Below are 13,257 nucleotides of genomic sequence, written 5' to 3'. Positions count from 1 at the left end.
GGTTGCAACCTAAATAGTGTAGTCTTGATTTGATTGTTTTTCCCCTGTAAAATGGGCAATTGAAATGAGAGCTAAGCTGTTTAACTGGTTATTTCAGTGCTAAGTTGCAATCATTAAAAGGTTAAGGTGGAAACTAATATATAACAAGCAATAATATCCTGGAAATGATGGCTAACGGAATCATTTCTTGTATTTGCTTTCATCACTGACATTCATTGCATAGACAGGTGTCACCACGTGTGTTGCTGGATCCAAATGCAACATGCTGGGCCCTTGAGAAAGAGGAAGGATTGACGTCCAAGTGGGGTGTTATTCATATCCAAAGTTCATGGCGCACAAAGCACAATTTAATATTAGCTCAATATTATGTTTGCCACTTGAGCGTGTGGTATATGCTGACCTAGTGCCTGGGGTGATATTGCTGTTGTAGATGTGTAGCTACAGGCTGTATCACACTATGCTAAGACTCTTGTTTTACTTTGATGAATTCCCATTGACTAGCAGGATCTTGGCCATCCAGGTCAATACAAAGATTATTTCTTCTAATAACATTTGAGCACTGGCATGTCTCAACTTGTTCCTGCACAAGAGAATGAAGCATGTCTGTATTAGAGATAGATTTTTTTGTGGGGTTAGAGTTTGTGTGTCTCTTAGGATATGAAGGTTTCATCTCCCTCTCTTAGTGGGACCCAGGTTTTCTTCCATGACAGGGCTAGTGGTGATTGAATAGTGTTCCCATGTGACGGTTACTTTGGGGAGGTGTAACAGGGGGATGCTACCTGCATGGGTTGTCACTGAATAATAATGAGTCAGACACAGAGCATTGGGTGTTGACACACAGGTGCACAGATTTAAAAGCATACAGGTGCTGCCACTAGGGTACCAACGATGGTAGCCCTAGTGTCAGATTTACTAAAGAAAACAAAACAAAGCTAAAAACAAAGTATGCCACAAAATGTGAGTGATATCCTCACTAAAAGAGACATCCTGCTCCAGGAACCTACTACACTACGAAACCCTCTATACTGGTTGGGATCGATATACCCTAAATTAACCTATTGCTTTTGCTCCTGAAGTCCCGGCCTCCCATCGACGGTCCTGGCTGGGCAGTGCCTTCACAGGTGCCACCTTGCAGCTGAAGGGATCCGTAGTAGTTATCCTGCAGAACAGACGCTTTTATCCACGATGTAAACAAGGCAAGCTTTTGCTCAGCTCCCGTCTGCATAGCAATGACCAAGCTTTTAAAGCTGTCCCCAACCAATCCGGACCTCTCAATCAGCTCAGTGCCGGGAGAGCCCACCTGCTCAATTGGTTGCCTAGCAATGTGTCTCAGCTGCACACATCCATGCAAGAAGTAGCGACAGGGTTCTCCATGTTAAAAGCCTATGTAAAAATGATCTCTACTGTTTCAGTCCAGTTGATGGATGTATTTTATTTTATTTTTTGTTTTGTTTTTGTTTTTTACAGATTGATTTACAATTTACATGTTTTGCTTTCCTTCAATTTCGAGACATTCTGTATGAAAGTTCTGTGTTCACTTCTGTGGAAGTGCTTTGGAATGCTACTTCTTGATGAAAGTGTTGAGGTTTCTAATAAGGATTATGGACTTTCTTTAAACTGTAACAAGTAAAGGACAGCAATTCAGCAGGGTAAAGATAACACTGATATGAGGTAGGTTGAAGAAAAAAGGTAAGCCCAAAACATCCTCAGGATCAAGGAGTTTAAGTCTTGGTCATTACTTTTTCATGTGACTGCTGGGATTTGTGTGCACACCTTGTTAATACAATTAAAGAAAGCTGTATTTAATGACTTGAGGTAATGAGCCTCACAGTTTACATCAAGAAAATGCATGTTTAATTAGGGGTAAATACTTTACCAACACACATGACTAAAATTAATTGATTAATTTATTTAAAATATACTATACCGAATATTATTGCCAAGGAGGTGGCATTTCAGCATTGCAACATATATTCAAGAGAGAAATTGAAGAGGAACTGTATATTGCAAGTTGGATACCAGTTAAATCTAACCCAGACATGCACCAATAACCAAGAGTTTTCACTTCTCTGAGTCAGCAACTGACAGAGTGTCCGATTTAAAACAGAGGTGAAATCTACAGTAAGAACACTCCTGTGAAGAGGAAAATATCATACAGGCGTTTACACAGCCTATTGATGATCTGAAAAGGCTATTTTAAATATATATATAGATACAATATATAACGTTATGTATGATGCCCACCTACGTCATTTTTGAAAGTGTATGACCAAGGCTTTTAAGGAATGTTAAAATCCTTTCATTTCTCTTATTTCCCCCTGCACACAGTGAGATAATGGAGGCACCCGTGCGTATGTAAGTCATACTTTTGAGGTTTACATAGATCTAGATAACTGCTTATCTAATAAACTTGTAAAGGACAATCCTGGCACCTAACCCTATATTATTCTGTTATGTGTGTCTAGAGGGATATATATAGTAGACGCTGAAGTTAACTATAAAGGGTGCTATTCTGTAAAAGGAGCAACATGTTTGTATATGGTAAAATCAAAGTTTAGAACATAATTTTATTTGGATTCATAGATTCTGGTGTGGAAAACCATCATTATATGTTCTAGGTCAGCTTTCTGGAAGCTTCTTTGGAATTAACTTGCTTGTATTCAACACAGAGATATCAAATGTCTTAAAAAATATGTAATATTGCCAAATGAAAGTAAAAAATGTAGTTTAAAATCCATAATGTTCTGTTGCTGACATTTAATGACTCGAGTGCAGGTTTTATTTGTTCATTAAACGAACAGAAAAAAGACTCTCCCTTTGAACCATGATATTAACTCGGCAACCCATAAGTAGTAAGTGAAACATGTTATTGAACCTCCAGGTATCATGGTAATTTATGAAGCTGCGCAATCAATGATGTCAATACTTAAGAATGTGAGTTCTGCCCAGACAAGGGGGATTCCCTCATCCAGCTGGGTACTGATTGAACTGTTTTTGAATGTTCTGAGCATAAAGGATTAGAAATGGTATCTTCATGGGAGCACTTCAGTTTTATTTCCAATTAGGAATGGTTGTTTATATTTATAGTAGTACACATCTAATGCATTACATTGTATTGCGTCTTTCAGCTTTAGTTACAGTAGGTTATTTCACACAGAGTATAATATTTCTGAATTCTTTTGATCACCACAGGTGTTACACAGTATAATATTTTGGGATTTGTTGCCATTATAAAAAATATTAAAAATTGCAGTAATACCATAAACAACAATACAATACAATATTTTCAATACAGTAGCAATGTAACTGCAATACTGCTGAAAGATGACAGTGTCTGGAATATGACAGGAAATACTTAATTATTAGTTACATCATCTGGGGCCCTAACTGACTGAATTTTAATTTAGAAGAGACACACACATTTAGCACATCTTGTGATCCATGAGGTTAAAGCTGTGAGCATTTATCGAATTCCTGCATCCCCCTCTATATTATTATATCCAATGCATTCTTGAGAGGCAAAAACCTTGATATACATTTTACCTCAAAACTTTAATTGATTAAAAGCTTTTGATTGTGCCAATGTTTGACACAGTGTTTGCATGGATAAAACCTTGATACTATAATCCGTGAACTATGATGAGTCAATGCTAATTTAGAGGGCTGTATTTTTGCATTCAACTATTTTATGCCATAGAATACACACACACACACACACACACATATATATATATTATAAACACATACATAATATTATTATTCTGTCAAGATTTTATCAGCATGTGGCGTCTTAAATATACAATTAAATTTTAATACCAAGCAGTAGAGTACTAAGTGACCTAAGGTTCTGGAAACCAGAACTTCCATCTGTGCACCATGGACAAAAGGAAAGATGTTCTGTTCTCACTGTCTAGGCAAAATGTGAATGTGTGGACAGGCAACGTGCCTGAGAAGATTATCCCACTGCAACATTCTGGGCTTCCATTGAAAACTGAGGATTCAGGTGAAAGGCCTCAGTCAGCAGTCTTACGTGCTCAGTTTCAAAGGGCTTTTTAGAGCTGGAGGCAGCCTTCTCCTTTGGAATCATTCAGAGGGAGCTGCCAAATCTGGTCTCCATGGCAATATTTCTTTCTTGCCAAGCAGAATTTGCCTGTACCATCTGAACAGCCTGCCAAAGACTATTCATGTCATACTGTAGTCTAGACTAAGGCTGCTACAGCCAGGAGTCAAAATCAGAACATCACAGCTCAAAGGTATCTAACATATTGCATTATTACAGTGCTTCATTAAGGAAAAAGAAAAAAAAAATATATATATATATATATATATATATATATATATATATATATATATATATATATATATATATATATATATATATATATATATAGGATCTCAATATTTCAAACCTCTACATCAAAATCACACACTAATTTATGTCCTCAGTGCCATACATTGTACTAGTATATAGTACAATGTACTATACATACACGCACATTTATGTTTCTGTATTATAGACTAGCCTTCCCCTATGAACCATATGTGTGTGTGTTACTGCCCTAACACAATAACTTTATATTTTAATTAAAGACTATTTAGGTACTCATAACATCATTTAACTGTATTAAAAAATTACTTTGTCCAAACTTTGTCCAAAATTTAATTTTTTTTTTTTTTTTTTTTTTTTTTGGGGGGGGGGGGGGGGGTTTGCAGTAAAACTGCATAAGAATAACTGTATTTTTTTGTAAGGGATATGTTACAGTAGTCTTCTGTTTGTTCCATTTAAAACTTGGTTGAGCTGTCATGCTGTACCTGATTCTCGCACAAGGTGGTTGCCTGTTGTCGTGTGGTCTGGTGTTTGAAAAGGAAGCGGTACTGTAATTGGAGTGCACAAGTGCAAATTAACTGGGAGTGACATCATTATTTATAAATGACACTCTTTTCCTTTGCTGCCTCAAGGCTGGCTGGGAACCAACTGCTTGTTATTGTTTCCATACCTTTTTACCTTCTGTGCTTTTTGCAATCAAGCTGACATAATCTTTTTAGCTTCTTCACCTCTAGGTAAACTTCACATGAGACAGCAAGGCCCACAAGCTAGACAATCTCTTTTTTCAGCATGTCTGCTGTTCTTGAATGTTAATGAATCCAAAAGGTTGGGGCTCTGGATTTGGGACGAGTCATTAAAACCTGTTTTGAACCTCCATGTGAAAACCCTTAAAGCAGTCAGTTAATACAATCTCACTGACTCAGGGCATTTCAATATGAGCAGAAAGTCAGATGTTTTCCTTTGGTATCCAGATGAGCTATTAACTAACCTCTTTTGAATATGGCATATGAGATTATGTTAAGATATATAGGACAAATAACTCATTATATAGCTTGTTTTTTCCTTAGGCTGAGAATAATTAAATTATAAGTAGGCTTGCTACTTTTTGATTTTAATCGGTAAAGCTTGCTAAACGTTGAATTCCAAAAACGGAGTTCGACTGAAACACATGTATATAGGATAAATGTTTGTAAAACAACGCCTTATTTTTTTTTTTTTAATTTTCTTACAAAAAATAGTAACTTTGAAATTGTCTAGTTTGTGTTATTTTACACTTACTGTCTGTCCTGTCTCCATTCTGCTTTAAATAGACGGTAGTCACTGTCAGTCATTTGAGTGGTCCCTTAGTACTGTAGTTTCACCCAGATGTGCCCCCAGAAATCTTTCACCTGCTGCGCACAACTGAACCACACCAACATCCCATCTAATGCCAATGACAACTTCGCATCACCATGCTGTAAAGTGTTTCAGCCAAACAGAGTGTTGCATTTTTGTTCTTTCCTGAGTTTCACAGCCTGTCCCACACTGTCATATTAGAAAACTGTAATCAAATTGCATCACCGTTTCTCTTTCTAAAGGGGAAACAGCAACTAAACAGTGACAGTCAAATAGTCCACAACAACAATACAAGCTACACATAAACCTATTCGAAATACAGGCTTAAACTAGGGAAAAAACTATCTCACAAATATTTTATGCTGATTCCATTTCTAATTATTTGACTCTCACAATCACTACAACTAATCATGACACATCCCCAAAGCATGGTGTATAACAAACATACACTTTTTTTTTGTTATAAGTGATAAAACACGCAGTTCAAACAATAAAACATCAATAAGAACCATAATAATATAAGAAATAAGCTCTCGAAATGACAAGACCGAAGGAGGAGTATCCATGTCACCAGAAGCCAGAGATGCAATTATAGGGTTTGTATTGCTTTCTTGTACTTTATTTGTTATAATTAGTTGCAGCAGTTTACAATCACTTAAAAAAGTAGCACAAATGACCATTTCCATTGCCTTGTTTTTTGTATTGCTTTTGTTTTGCCACTAAACTTTTGTTTTTGTGAAGTCTAGTTACCATAGTAAATTGAAATTTCATATTGTATCGCTTTAAATACCTGTCTTTACTTCCCAATATACCATAATATTGTCAAATTGTTGTATTTGATGAATTGTTCTCAATTTTCTTTCTCCAGTTATGCTTTTACTAAAAGTTTTAATAAATTTATATCACTCAACGTGCTCTTTCTTGTGGCAGCATTTTCCTGATTTTCCAGCATTTTCTCTGTTTTCATCATTAACATTTTGAAATCTGGTCGTCATTTTCATAAACTGCCAGTTTGTGTGCTGTTGTGAAGTCAGTTTGGTTTCTATTTACCCTCTAATTATAACACCAAGAGCATAAAATGTATTTTCATGGGTGTGGCAGGAAATGACGTTGCGGTGACGTCAGGCCAGAAGCCAGAAGAATAATAAACAGGCAGGTACTGCAGTTCAAAAAGTGTGGTGCGCCGTTTATTTTAATATAAAAATAAATAAAATATGTAAATAAAACAAACACTGCTCACATAGCACAACTAAAAGAGATAACACTTAACACACTGGGCAGATTTCTGTCACTGATCCTGTATTTTAAATATCTAATGTCTCCTCCATGCCCCTCTCCCTCTCCCTCTCCCTCTCTCTCTCTCTCTCTCTCTCTCTCTCTCTCTCCTCCGTACACCCACCTTGCGAGGAGAGAGCTGCAGGTGTTTATGCAGGTGACCATCTCCCGATTAGCAACAAATTAATCACTTAATTCGGGAGATGGCCACCTTCTGCACGCGGTTAATCAATCCTGGCATAGGACGAGTTACTCCCTCGCCTCTGCTAGAACACATTTCAAAATAAAAACAAAACAATAACAAAACAAAATGTGGCTAACGGTTTTGTTTGCAAAACACGGTGTTTTGCCGTCATATATATATATATATATATATATATATATATATATATTTATATATATATATATATATAATATATATATATTTATTAAATATAAATCATAGTAAACAAACCACACAGCTTTTGTAATATTTATATATATATTATATATATATAGTATCGATATATATATATATATATATATATATATATAAATAAATAAATAAATAAACACAAAATAACACAGGGGCGGAGGGGGAAACCCCATTCTAAAAATAAATACTGTACAGGGCTGCTCGCCCTGTTACAAGGGGTTAAAATGCAACGTTACCTTGAAGTCATGAGTAATCTCAATAAATATTGTACAATCTTTAATTGTATGGTGTAGCCATTAAAAAAGAGACTTCCGTTTTAACTGCAATGTTACTTTGTACAAAAACTTAGTATTAAAATAAAATCTGAGACGACAGCGATTCTTATTCACTTTATTGACCACAGCCAATACGACTTTGAAGAACATACATATAAAGATAACCACTGAAACAGAACTTCCCTTTAGCATTAAACTCAGTGAACATGTTAACACTTCAATATAAAGCCATACAGATGAATAAAATAAGGAAATGTATTAATAAAAGAGTTTGCTCAATATTATGGCACCTTTTTGAGCGGTTGCCTCTGACGATGGTTCCAGTTGGATTTGTAGCTGGACTGGGGTGTTTACGCTTCAACCTGTGTAGCTTCGAATTTTTCTTATTCTTACTGTGCTGCAAAGACAACAGTGCTAGCCAGAGATTGGATAATGTTTTATTGGGTGGGTTTTAATTGTGTACAGCTTCCTTGTAACTGAAGACATTGCATTCTGGGAGAAGTAGTTGTTAGTGGAAGTTTTAGGGGAGGCAGAAAATCTATGCACATTTTTACACATTAAATTAAAATTGATTGCATATTTGGGATTTTTTAATGCGTAAAAACGGCAGGTATGCAGCTTATCTGGACCCAGTACATGGAAGTTCCCACTTAAGAAGACAAAATTTTGCAAATCAACGGTACACACAGTATGTAACGTGTGCACAGCTGTGAGCATTAATGGTTTCACCGTCAGTCATTTCACCCTGGTCGGACAGATCTTATTGTCTAAACCAGCAGTAGAATTCTCTCATTCATTTAAATACCTGTCAATCATCAAGACCTGCACCGACTGCACTTTTAGTGGCCAGCTACAGCACCTGTCATTCAAAGCTCCTTCTGTGAAATTAGTGGGTTAACGTGTAAAACATGTAATAAAAGCTTTTTCTTAATGTGTACAATGCAGTTATTTAGATTTAAAAATGGGGCACAAGAGAAAGACATTTGAAAAGATTTTTTTGAAAGAATAAAGGTTGATTTCACCCATTCTCTCCTTGAATTGAAAAATAAAGATAGGAAAAAAATGTATTTTAACTTAGATTTTAACTTAATCTTTGATTTGGCAAGAAAAATGTAAATCAAATAGTAGCAGATTTAAATTATAAGTGAAGTGTAAAGTATTAGGCATGATTTATCAAGGTCTTCACTCCAAAGTACAATTTTCATCACATTTCTGAAAGAGGATTCTAACTCATTCAGCGGCACTGTTCTTGGACTTACAGTTAGGTAGGTTTATGCTAAACAGGATCTGTGAAACTCACTCATTTCCTTCTGAGTTAAAAATATGAACATTAAAAATTTAGGAGATTTCACAGGAAATGTACATAAAATGTACACTTGCAGTTTGGCATCAGGCTTTTGTACTTAACTGCTTGCCTAGGGTGTAACTGCCATGAATAAATGCAGAATATTACAATATGTTGTTTGGAAGGAGTGACTAGTGATTAAAAACTAAATACAGTTACTTGCAAATAGCTTTATAAGGTGGGGTGCTGCATCTGCCTGCAAGCTAAAATAAACGTTTCATCCATGATGTAAATTGAAAAAAGGGAAATATAGATTCCTCTAGAAGTCAAAATTTTGGCTCAATTGCCTTCTTTAAGAACAGCCTAAATGTGTGTGAAGAACTACAGTAGATACATAATTATTTACAATGAGAATAGATAAAATGTTCTGTGCATAATAGACCTGGTGTTTTAATATAAATAGCTCAACCCAATTTATTCCTAGTTAACATAATAATCATCTATTATCTCTAATCTAATTAAGGTACTTGGTCCAGTCTTTTCAAATATGCATAAGTGAATTATTGTTAGGCCTTGAAAACTCAGAAACTGCAGCTTAACCAATATATCAGGAGGTTGTAGCCACAAATATTCTTCTACCTAAATACCTGTGACAAAGACAGAATGAATCTTGGTTATAAATCTCCCTCCTGACCTGTGAGGGTGCTGTGTAAAGGCAACAGAATGCCCCGGCCTGGATGGTCTGACAATTCATTCCAAGGGAAAGGTGGAAGTCAGTCATCTGGAAAGAGGGCAGAACTACGGTACACCAACTCATCGTCCCAGAAGGGAAGTGATGTGGCAACCACTGATTGGAGGAGAAAAGGTTACACTCGCTAACTAAGGGGGCGTGACTGACGGTACAAAAGGGGATGTGGCTAGGTGATCTGTTCCTTATGGTTAAGGGCAAACAGTTAAAGGTAAAACTATAAACGTACCGTGAGTGTTTTGCTTGTTTGTCTTGTCTGATTATACTTGTTTGTTCTTGTTAGACGGCTAAAACGATCCGGAGCTGTCGCTTAAGGTCAGCACCAAACCCGGACAACACTTCACCACTGTACACAAATAAATTGTAGTTCACCACTTGCACTTTAGCACTAACTCTGGACTTGTGATCGCGTGTGTGTCTTTGTGTGTGTTCTACTGTGTTTATTCTTTCGGGACTGTAACCCTTTGGTTTGAAACAGTGCAATGCAGATTGCTGTGTGTTGCCTGGGATTATTCGTTGCGGTCACAGACAGGGATTATAAAATAAACGTTTATGTTTGGATCGTAAACTTTGTTGTCTGTCTTTTGTTGTCTGTCTTTTGTTTCGTAATCACATCACCTCTACACCTACGCATTCTAACCCACTTTGCCACAATACCATAAAAGTAATATCTTGTCTTTGAAACTTAAGTAAGACTATTATTATTAGAAATGAAAAAGAATGGCTTGCTCAAATCAGGAAATAAGCCTGGCTACCCAGGATTGGCTTTAAGCATCTCAATTAACATTTTAGCTGGGAACTTTAACTCCCTGTTTTAAGTGCTGACCTCTGTGCTTAAATTAAATTAGTCTGTGACATAAAGCACATTGATTTAAATTACATTTTTAAGTAACACAAGTGCAAAGCAGACATACCAAAACAATTATGGAGACCATTTTATGGTACAGAGAGAACAAAATATGTATTTAAACGAAACAGAAGAAAACCAAGATGAAAAAAAAACACCAACAAAATACAACATTTCTGGCTTAAAGAAGGACATTGATTTTAAGGAAATAAGTCTAGAAAACCAGCAGCAATTATATTAATATTCATGCACCAAACAACAGTTCCACCATTTTAATTAAAGTTCTGGTTTCTCAGTCAGACACACATGTTTAGCAGGCAAATTACCATATAAAGAAGATCACTTTAATTTGAAAAGCTCTTACAGTACTTCAAAGAATATTTTTTTTGTCCAATAATTACTATTTACTATGAACAGATGTTTGAGTTAAAAATAAGAATATGGTACATTGTCTTTTTGAATGGGGTGTATTTTTCATATACAGTTTGTCTGTATTTGCTCGAATTTGGAAAACGGCAACTGAAAACTGTAGCAATCACCCCAAAAGCAGTTCCCATGTTTCAGTAGCTATTAATTTGTTTTGTCCCAGCCCCTGTTAGAGCCTACTGTATGAGTCTGTACTACATTTAAAATATTGCCAAGAGCTTTCATTTACAAACCACATTGAACACTCTCTGGAAAAGCATGATAGACGGGATCCAGCAAAACCCAGGCGCTTCCCGGATTAATATTCAATCCAGACACATCTGAGACAATTCCACTTTGCAGGATCAATAGGGTTAAGCTGCACTTTTAACATTCTTTCACCATTCTGACAAGTTCCTATATACAAACATATATGTAGACCTTTCTGTCACTCTGGAATATTATATGCATAAACACATTCTGCAAATTTGTAAGCAACGACCAATGAAAACAAAGTCAAAACATGTACAAGTATGTCTCCCTGCTTTGCATCTACAGCATTTAGGCCCTATCCACACTACGCCTATAAATCAAGGCACATTGATATCTGGAGCGATGAAATTGGTCAAACTATGAAACGTGACATGTGTTTTTAAGAAACAAAACCATAGCGTTCATGCACAAACACTATGTCTGTGGGCACAGGATCTATATTTGCAAGGTTGTAAACATGGTTTACTGTCGTAATAAGCCCAATAGTCCACAACGCTGCTAGGAACTGTAACCGGACTATTTTAATAGTGTTTGTAGGCATTAACCCAACTAAACATGAAACTGTACTTTTGTGTGTATGGTTTGAGCTGGATTAATTAGAAAGTTTTTGAGTACAGTTTGTGAGATCGGTTATGTTGTGTGGACAGGCCTTAGACTCATTTCCAGGTGACTCGCAGTTGACCAGAGGCTAAACTCATGACCTGGCGTTCCAAAGGCACACATGCTAGCCACTTCACTGTTTGAATGTTATAGGCTGTATACACTGTACAATATGTATGCTGAAAAGTCCTGTTGACCCTGTCTTTTTATGGCACTTTGTATAAGTGAGAATATATATACAGTGGCTTGCGAAAGTATTGACCCCCCTTGGCATTTTTCCTATTTTGTTGCCTTACAACCTGGAATTAAAATTGATTTTTTGGGGGTTTGTATCATTTAATTTACACAACATGCCTACCACTTTGAAGATGCAAAATATTTTTTATTGTGAAACAAACAAGAAATAAGACAAAAAAACAGAAAACTTGAGCGTGCATAAGTATTCACCCCCCCAAAGTCAATACTTTGTAGAGCCACCTTTTGCAGCAATTACAGCTGCAAGTCTCTTGAGGTATGTATCTATAAGCTTGGCACATCTAGCCACTGGGATTTTTGCCCATTCTTCAAGGCAAAACTGCTCCAGCTCCTTCAAGTTGGATGGGTTCCGTTGATGTACAGCAATCTTTAAGTCATACCACAGATTCTCAATTGGATTGAGGTGTGGGCTTTGACTAGGCCATTCCAAGACATTTAAATGTTTCCCCTTAAACCACTCAAGTGTTGCTTTAGCAGTATGCTTACGGTCATTGTCCTGCTGGAAGGTGAACCTCCGTCCCAGTCTCAAATCTCTGGAAGAGTGAAACAGGTTTCCCTCAAGAATTTCCCTGTATTTAGCGCCATTCATCATTCCTTCAATTCTGACCAGTTTCACAGTCCCTGCCAATGAAAAACATCCCCACAGCATGATGCTGCCACCACTATGCTCGGGGTGATGAGAGGTGTTGGGTTTGCGCCAGACATAGCGTTTTCCTTGATTGGCAAAAAGCTCAATTTTAGTCTCATCTGACCAGAGTACCTTCTTCCATATGTTTGGGGAGTCTCCTACTTGCCTTTTGGCGAACACCAAACGTGTTTGCTTATTTTTTTCTTTAAGCAATGGCTTTTTTCTGGCCACTCTTCCGTAAAGCCCAGCTCTGTGGAGTGTACGGCTTAAAGTGGTTTTATGGACAGATACTCCAATCTCTGCTGTGGAGCTTTGCAGCTCCTTCAGGGTTATCTTTGGTCTCTTTGTTGCCTCTCTGATTAATGTGCTCCTTGCCTGGTCCGTGAGTTTTGGTGGGCGGCCCTCTCTTGCCAGGTTTGTTGTGGTGCGATATTCTTTCCATTTTTTAATAATGACTTTAATGGTGCTCCGTGGGATGTTTAAAGTTTCAGATATTTTTTTATAACCCAACCCTGATCTGTACTTCTCCACAACTTTGTCCCTGACCTGTTTGGAGAGCTCCTTGGTCTTCATGGTGCCGCTTGCTTGG

This window comes from Polyodon spathula, chromosome 3 (genome assembly GCF_017654505.1).
Source record: "Polyodon spathula isolate WHYD16114869_AA chromosome 3, ASM1765450v1, whole genome shotgun sequence".
NCBI lineage: Eukaryota > Metazoa > Chordata > Actinopteri > Acipenseriformes > Polyodontidae > Polyodon > Polyodon spathula.
This window is presented reverse-complemented; position numbering follows the sequence as displayed.